The following is an 8,830-nucleotide window of genomic DNA, read 5'->3' as shown; positions in this document are numbered from 1 at the left end:
ATGGTCCTCCAAGATTAGTGCCGCATGCTCCATTTAGGCTAAATTTCTCGGTGAGGAAGAATGTTGGCGATCTAATTTCAGTGGATTCCTTGGAGGAGCTGACAATACAAGATTTTTTGGATTTCTGAAGTGGCATCAATCAGATTCAAAGAATAGCGGTGGACAAAAGAAAAAGGAGAAGTGGAACCGTGAGCACTGGCCAGTGCGGAAAATTGGGGATCTTACGGAAGGGAATTGAAGAAAAATGTACTACAGTACGGAGTACTATTTATTTTCTAACAAACCAATTATATAAGCATAAATAAAGTAAGACAAGGCGCAATAATCAACTTCATGGGCCCACAAATGCATACTCTTCGGGCATATTCAGGTTAACTAATTTAAAACATCTAAAACATATAATTATCCATGAAAAATAAAATTATATATACATATCAAATTTAAAAAAAATAATGCAATATAATTGGATCATTCCAGTAGTAACTTACGCATATACATCGTGCTACATATGTTCAAAGAAATTAAACTAATTTAAAATATTAAAAGGTTAGTACTTATCTTCATAGAAAATTATATTAAAAATAAAGGTGAATACAACCCTATTATTTGAACATGCCACCTTAGGATTTAGTTAAATGTTGACTTTTTATTAGGTTCTCTAGAATTGCTTCCCCGGCAAAAATAATATAAGAAATTCTTAGGATGTCGCCCGCGCATGTGCGCGGGCCACTCTGCTAGTTGCTTAAAATTCATTATGCTACTTCTCAAAGATATAATTTTAGCGGGAGGATAATATCTACCAATAAAAGCATCTTTACATTTAGTCCATGAATCAATACTATTCTTAGGCAAAGATAGCAACCAATCTTTAGCTCTTCCTCTTAATGAGAAAGGAAACAATTTCAATTTAATAATATCACCATCTACATCTTTGTATTTTTGCATTTCACATAGTTCAACAAAATTATTAAGATGGGCAGCAGCATCATCAGAACTAACACCAGAAAATTGATCTCTCATAACAAGGTTCATTAAAGCAGGTTTAATTTCAAAGAATTCTGCTGTAGTAGCAGGTGGAGCAATAGGTGTGCATAGGAAATCATTATTATTTGTGTATGTGAAGTCACACAACTTAGTATTTTCAGGGGTATTCATTTTAGCAACAGTAAATAAAACAAACTAGATAAAGTAAATGCAAGTAACTAATTTTTGTGTGTTTTTGATATAGAGAGCAAGACAATAAATAAAGTAAAACTAGCAACTAATTTTTTGTGTGTTTTGTTTAGGTGCAGCAAACAAAGTAGTAAATAAAATAAAGCAAGACAAAAACAAAGTAAAGAGATTGAGAAGTGGAGACTCCCCTTGCAGCGTGTCTTGATCTCCCCGGCAACGGCGCCAGAAATTTAGCTGTTGTCGTGGGAGGCAATTATCTGTGGTGTAACTTTTCTTCAGTTCCCCGGCAACGGCGCCAGAAATTTAGCTTGATACGCGTAGATGCACACGTCCGTTGGGAACCCCAAGTGGAAGGTATGATGCGTATAGAAGCAAGTTTCCCTCAGTATGAAACCAAGGTTTATCGAACCAGTAGGAGCCAAGAAGCACGTTGAAGGTTGATGGTGGCGAAATGTGATGCGGCGCAACACCAGGGATTCCGGCGCCAACGTGGAACCTGCACAACACAACCAAAGTACTTTGCCCCAACGAAACAGTGAGGTTGTCAATCTCACCGGCTTGCTGTAACAAAGGATTAACCGTATTGTGTGGAAGATGACTGTTTGCAAGAAAACAGTAAAGAACAATTGCAGTAGATTGTATGCGATGTAAAGAATAGGACCGGGGTCCACAGTTCACTAGAGGTGTCTCTCCCATAAGATAAAAGCATGTTGGGTGAACAAACTACAGTCGGGCAATTGACAAATAGAAAATGGCATAACAATGCATGTACATGATATGATAAATATAGTGAGATTTAATCAGGGCATTATGACAAAGTACATAGACCGCCATCCAACTGCATCTATGCCTAAAAAGTCCACCTTCAGGTTATCATCCAAACCCCTTTCAGTATTAAGTTGCAAAGCAACAGACAATTGCATTAAGTATGGTGCGTAATGTAATCGACAACTACATCCTTAGACATAGAATCAATGTTTTATCCCTAGTGGCAACAGCACATCACAACCTTAGAACTTTCTCACACGTCCTGTATCAATGAAGGCATGAACCCACTATCGAGCATAAATACTCCCTCTTGGAGTTAAGAGTAAAAACTTGGCCAGAGCCTCTACTAGTAACGGAGAGCATGCAAGATCATAAACAACACATAAACAATAGATTGATAATCACCATAACATAGTATTCTCTATTCATCGGATCCCGACAAACACAACATATAGAATTACAGATAGATGATCTTGATCATGTTAGGCAGCTCACAAGATCCAACAATGAAGCACAATTAGGAGAAGACGACCATCTAGCTACTGCTATGGACCCATAGTCCAGGGGTGAACTACTCACTCATCACTCCGGAGGCGATCATGGCGATGAAGAGTCCTCCGGGAGATGAATCCCCTCTCCGGCAGGGTGCCGGAGGCGATCTCCTGAATCCCCCGAGATGGGATTTGCGGCGGCGGCGTCTCTGGAAGGTTTTCCATATCGTGGCTCTCGGTACTGGGGGTTTCGCGACGGAGGCTTTAAGTAGGCGGAAGGGCAAGTCAGGGGGCCACACGAGGGCCCCACATGACAGGGCCGCGCGGCCAAGCCCTAGGCCGCGCCGCCCTGTTGTGGCGGCGCCTCGTGGCCCCACTTCCTTTCCTCTTCGGTCTTCTGGAAGCTTCGTGCAAAAATAGGACCCTGGGCGTTGATTTCGTCCAATTCCGAGAATATTTTGTTACTAGGATTTCTGAAACCAAAAACAGCAGAAAACAGCAACTGGCTCTTCGGCATCTTGTTAATAGGTTAGTTCCAGAAAATGCGTAAATACGACATATAATGTGCATAAAACATGTAGATATCATCAATAATGTAGCATGGAACATAAGAAATTATCGATACGTTGGAGACGTATCACTATTACATTTATTTGCTCCAGTATCTCAGATTCATTTTTTAGAATCTATTTCACAACATCAATAAATAGATAGAATCTTTTTCACACAAATCTCCAGTTGTTTTTAGAGGCATGTTTTCCCCTGGCTTTTTGACGATGTCTTCTTCATGTTGCCTGTTGATTTCGCCTGGTTTCTCTTTTGAGTTTGCTTCTTTCTTGTATTCTCAGCATCAGCTCTACCTGCAACAAAATGAAAATTCTCTAGGTATTAGTTTCTAAACATTATAAACATAGGGAATACTTTAATAATTGCTCTTTTAGCTAATATTTTGTTTTTACCCGCTGTCTTCTTGTTGCTGGTTTTGACACTTTTCTCAAAAAATGACTTGGGTATGTGCCTCATTGTATATGTAGCAATGTTATGTTGATGCGAACCACAGTGGCTGCATGTAATTTGATTTTTTGACAACAATTCTTCAACGAATGTCCTTTGTCGTTTAGAAGTTTCTGGACGTCCTTTCGAAGGAACAACATCAGGATCTTGTAGGTTATCAGGGAAACCATCTTTATGTTGCTGTTCACTTGGTTTTTGCTTTTCACTTGTTGCAGATGGTTGTTTGCCCTTTTCTCTTTTCTGGAATTCCGCAATTTCATCTTCTTGAGTCATCTCATCTAGTCTGTCCTCTATCCTTTTGATTTCATCCAGCAAGAACAAGTATTTCCTTTCAGTCACAGCTCCTTCAGAGGCAATATTGCAAAATTTCCTAGATAGCACGCAGTATCTCAGATGTTTGTTACTTGTTGTTAGATCTATTGGGATGGACTGCTTATCTATGATGTATTTTCTATCTTTTGGCCTCCACCTACTGATGTAATACTTTTCAGGAAGCTCTGACAAGTTAAGGTGGATGAGGACCCTCAGTATATGTGCACATATTATGCCATCCTTCTCAAACTTGCAGCATATACATGAAAATTCTTCTTCTTGTAGGTTTACAGAAACAAGGTACTTTCTGGACCTGAAATCTTGCAGTTGTAGCATAGGTGTCTTGTAGACCTCATACCTGACAAACTTTTGAACCTCCTGAACATGCAATTTTGTTGTGAACATTATTTGTTTTTGGAAACGATAGAAGATTTTCCGGTTGTACATGCGACCAGCTTGAAGTTCTATCTCGCTACGCACCCAATAGTCTGGCTCTGTTATCCTTGTTACTGAATCTTGTTCTCTTTCCAATTCCTCTATGTTTTCAGATATTTTCTAGTACTCACCCAAGAAGCTGATAACACTATATGTAGACCCCACATTGTCTATGAAGATTGCATTAGTTCCCTCACTTCTAGCAGTTCAGTGAATGAAAGGTAAGAAGTTATGCTTGAAGTAAACATGGACAAACTTCTCTCTGTTTTCCCACATAATTTTCAAGTATTTCAGGTGTCCAACATTGTATCTGGAAATCATCTCTGGCCACAAATGCTCAAATTCAGCTATAGTCAGTGAGTTGCGCAGAATATCAGAGAAATCTGCATGAAGGTTTGGTATTTTACTGAAGCTTCCTCCACACTTCTCTTCCGACTTTCTCTTGATATGGAAGAAGCAGTTTCTATGACAAGTTTGTTTGAAAACTTCATTTATTTCTTTTGCCATTGCAGCATCTTGATCTGTGATAATTGTTGCAGGATGCTTCCCTCCCATACATATGAGGAATTCCTTGAATAGCCACTCAAAGGTACATGCTTGTTCATTATTGATTATTCCACAAGCAAATAGGCAGTTGTGGCCATGTCCTGTCACTTCGACAAAAGGAGCAAATGGGAGGTTATACTTGTTAGTCTTGAATGTTGTGTCGAAGCTAAGGCAATCACCGTATAAGTCATACATGTGTCGAGAAAATCCATCAGACCAAAATATGCATTTGACCTTGTTCCCTTCTCCAAGATCAAAATTATAGTAGAACCTTGGATCTTCTTCTTGCCTCTGCCTAAAATAAGATAGAACTTCCATCAGACCAAAATATGCATTTGACCTTGTTCCCTTCTCCAAGATCAAAATTATAGTAGAACCTTGGATCTTCTTCTTGCCTCTGCCTAAAATAAGATAGAACTTTCATCATATCATTTGTGTTGTCTTCTAATCTGATTGCAGTCATGACATTGCTCACATATTTCTTGTTGTAAGGAACATTCTTTGGCTTTCCTCCTCGCAGGTATGTGAGTATTGCCATTATCTTTCGTGCTGGAAGCTTCACAGAAGTGAAAGTGCGAATGAAGAGCTTCTCTTGATCGGTCATATGTCTATGGGATGCCAGGAATTTACTCTCATCAGGGTGGCTTAACTCATGGTTGTGGTGCAACTCTAGGTTTGTCACAACCCACTTGTCTCCTTTTAGTGTAACCACCATTTTGGCTTTGCAACCTGAAACAAGATTTACATTTCTTCTTCTTTTTCTTGTTTAGGTGGCGGTCCAGAACCAGCTTTCTGTTGGTTTGTCTCTTGTCTCTTCTTCTTCCTTTCCTCAATTACCTCAGGAGCAACTACTTTGCCAAACTTACTGCATGTGTAAGTTCTTCTTGTGCCAATAGCATTTCCAATATTTTTGCCTTTGTAGTTTCCCGCTTTCTTCACAGAGAATACACAAATTGAAGCATATTAATTGTAAAATTTGTAGGCTTCCTCTTCAGTGTTAAATACCATGTTTAAGTGTGGAGCATGATGCCCAGTAACTTCCTGACTAGCTTGTAATGCTGCAACAACACTTTCATTTTCAAGGAAAATACAGATATCTTCTTGAGTTAGCTTCTCCACTCCTTCAGGCTTGTCCATATCTACTTCTTCACCATCTTCATTATTGTGATTTTCATTGTCGAAACTGTTATTTTCCTCTGGAATATGCTGATCATTATGTACTGGATCATTATTCTGATTTTCATTGTGATCAAATTGCCAATTGTAATAGCTATCTGAACCATAATTCGGCAAATCTTCATTTCCAATATTTGTCTCATCTTCATCTAATTCTTCATCTTCATCACCAAATACTGGTTGCTCATAAGCTTCTTCTTCTTCTTGTACATCTAGGAGTGTAGACTGGGAACTTGCATATCTGCCAGTTATCATGAATGTCTTGTTCTGCACATTTTTCAATTTTTGGTTAAATATAATCTGTAGTTAAATATAATCCGCAGCTAATTTGTAGTCACAGCTAATTACCTCTGAACCCATTCCCTCTTCCATTCCATTGAAATTGCTTTGTAATAGCTCTGCAAATTTATATTTTTACTATAATAGTCAGTTTAAACAACCAATAACTTTCTTATTAAAACATTTTCCCTGCGCTATGTATGTTGCTTCTTACCTGTGATGTTGATGGTGCTTCGAGAGACAACAACATTTCCGTGAAGGACATACCATTACCTTGTGATAAGGATATCTGCATTTTTTGTTTCAAATAAGTCATTAATCCATCTGTCATTCAATTATCCCATATTTCAATGTTTTATGATCAGATAATTATGTACTAAAGTCAGTATGGAACAACTTACATCATAGCGATCTTCTAGGTCACCTTGTTCAACTTCCTTTGAGTTGTACTCATATGTCCATGGTGGTATCTTAGTCTAAACATCAAGTTCATTAAAACATATGTAAGCAACAGTAAGTTGACAATGTTGAGTTGTAATTCATGTTTTGATATATTGTTCAGAAAGTAAATCAAACTAACCTGCATATTAACATAGTTGTTGTTCAAAGTATAGCTTGCTGTGCGAGCTTCAATTTTATTCTGCATGGAAAAATAACAGTCATATACTTCCAATATAGTGTGCTTTGTATATAGTCTTGACAATTAATGCAGAAGTAAACAACTTATATGCTCAGATTTTGAATACACGTACTCGATTATATGATCTTTGATACTTTATTTTTGCAGGTATGATGCAGGTACATGCATAAGTTCATTCAGAGAAGAGGTACCTGATTCGGGCAGAAGTTGCTATAATTCTTGCTACTGCTTCCTCCATCCTCCAGGTATGGGTACTTGGGTATCTGAAAATGTATGCAGTGTTGGATTTTTAACTCAGTATATGATCTTTGATACAAATTTGTTTTTATAATAATTGAAGCCATTTTTGTGCTGTTTACCTCGGTTCCTATTATGAAATCAACATCCAAATTCGAATCTGTTGCAAATGAAATTTAAGATGTCAGATATTAGCAGTTAATGAAATTTCAAGAACTGACCAAGGATGCATCACGTTTTAGCAATATTTTTTGGGGAAAGGGCTGAGCAAGGTTTTTGCCCTCTTTTGTTCTTGATGCATCAGGTTTTAGCAAGGTTGGTTCAGTTTCTTCAAGAACTGACCAATGATGAATTAGGTTTTAGCAAGATTTTTGGGGGAAAGGGCTGAGCAAGGTTTTCTTTTCGTCAGAGTTTGGCCAGAAAGTCAGATCGAGAGAGATTTACCATGGTAAGCCTGATTCCCTTGATCCATTGTTCCAATTTATTCAAGAACTCGTCCCCTCTGTCAGATCTGTTCCTGGTAAGCCTGATTCCCTTGATCCATTGTTCTTCCTGTAGTCTAGCTGGAGGTGGAAGAAAGGAAACGAATCTGGGAGTGGTTGCGTTGCGTTGCGTTATTTCCTGCTTCTCGTAATCGTCAAGGGCATTTTTGTAATTTTTCTCCTGCTTTCTGGTACTCGAGAGAGATCTGGGAGTTGTTGATTTCGTACGCTTCAAGTTGGGCTTTTGTTTCTAAAGAAGCCCAATAACAAAAATTGGCCCGATAATATGGAACTACCCTGGCCCAACAAAGTCAACTGGTCAGCCCAAGACAAAGAAATACAAAGACAAGAACGATGGCGTCAGTCGACTGAGCGTTAAAGACTCCCATGTTATAATCCAGGAGGCGGTGACAGCTGGGATCTCACGTCTACATGCAAGGATGCCGAAAGGAGGACTGCCCCGTGGTTTTATCTAGAACTTTTGCATTGGTTTTCTGATCTGGTATGTGTTGCATCTCCAGGGTACCTCCTCATGTTCTTCATTTGTAGATATAGGACCAGTCAGGTTAGGGTTTCTTGTTTTTAATTAGAGTTTCGTGAGATGTTTTCAGTGGTATGAAATAAAAATCTTGATGAACTTAAGCTGTTGTAATGGTAATTTAGATACATCTCCAGGTTACGTCATTAGCTTCTTTATCTGTAGATATAACATGGTATAAAAGCGAAACAGAAAAGAGCGATCATTTCTTGTCCTAGACAATAAACGAATCTCCTGCCCCTGGTGCTAAGTATTGAACATGTGGTATTGCAGATGCTAATGAAACTTCATGATATGGTCTCTCAACAGGGGTTGTTTTGCCCCTGTTTCTCGACAAACCGGCTCACACGCCATGTGTCACAGTTGGTAGGCTAGCTAGATAAGTACCGAGCTGTAGATAAGATTACCCGCGTGAGGATGTTGAGATCGAACATCACTCCCAAAACAAACATCTCTCCCATACTCCGTCCTTTAGGTAAAATAAAATAAAAAGCAATAACATTAAATCCCGCCCGTATGAACTGCCTCGTGTCGCAACCTGCCCTTTCGCGTTCACCAACTGACCCACACCGCCTGACTATCCCCTTCCTTTGACGATCCAACAGAATTCGTTGCAAACCTGACTCTTTAAAAGAACAATGCCACCGCAATTACGTGCTTTTCTCGTGGTTGAGAAATTGTAGCATGAGTTTGTTTATTGGCTGGTTTATTCGAAAGTGTCTCGGGCCGACAAAACCAG

The 8,830-nt window shown here is 38.9% G+C and overlaps 1 pseudogene; it reads right to left on the bottom strand.

Annotated features, from left to right (window-relative positions):
• Window positions 1-3,176: 3,176 nt before the first annotated feature.
• LOC127303428 (uncharacterized) lies at window positions 3,177-7,543 on the bottom strand (annotated as a pseudogene).
• Window positions 7,544-8,830: the final 1,287 nt, after the last annotated feature.

This window comes from Lolium perenne, chromosome 5 (genome assembly GCF_019359855.2).
Source record: "Lolium perenne isolate Kyuss_39 chromosome 5, Kyuss_2.0, whole genome shotgun sequence".
NCBI lineage: Eukaryota > Viridiplantae > Streptophyta > Magnoliopsida > Poales > Poaceae > Lolium > Lolium perenne.
The sequence above is the reverse complement of the archived record's forward strand: the minus strand, read 5'-3'. Positions and strand labels throughout refer to the sequence as shown.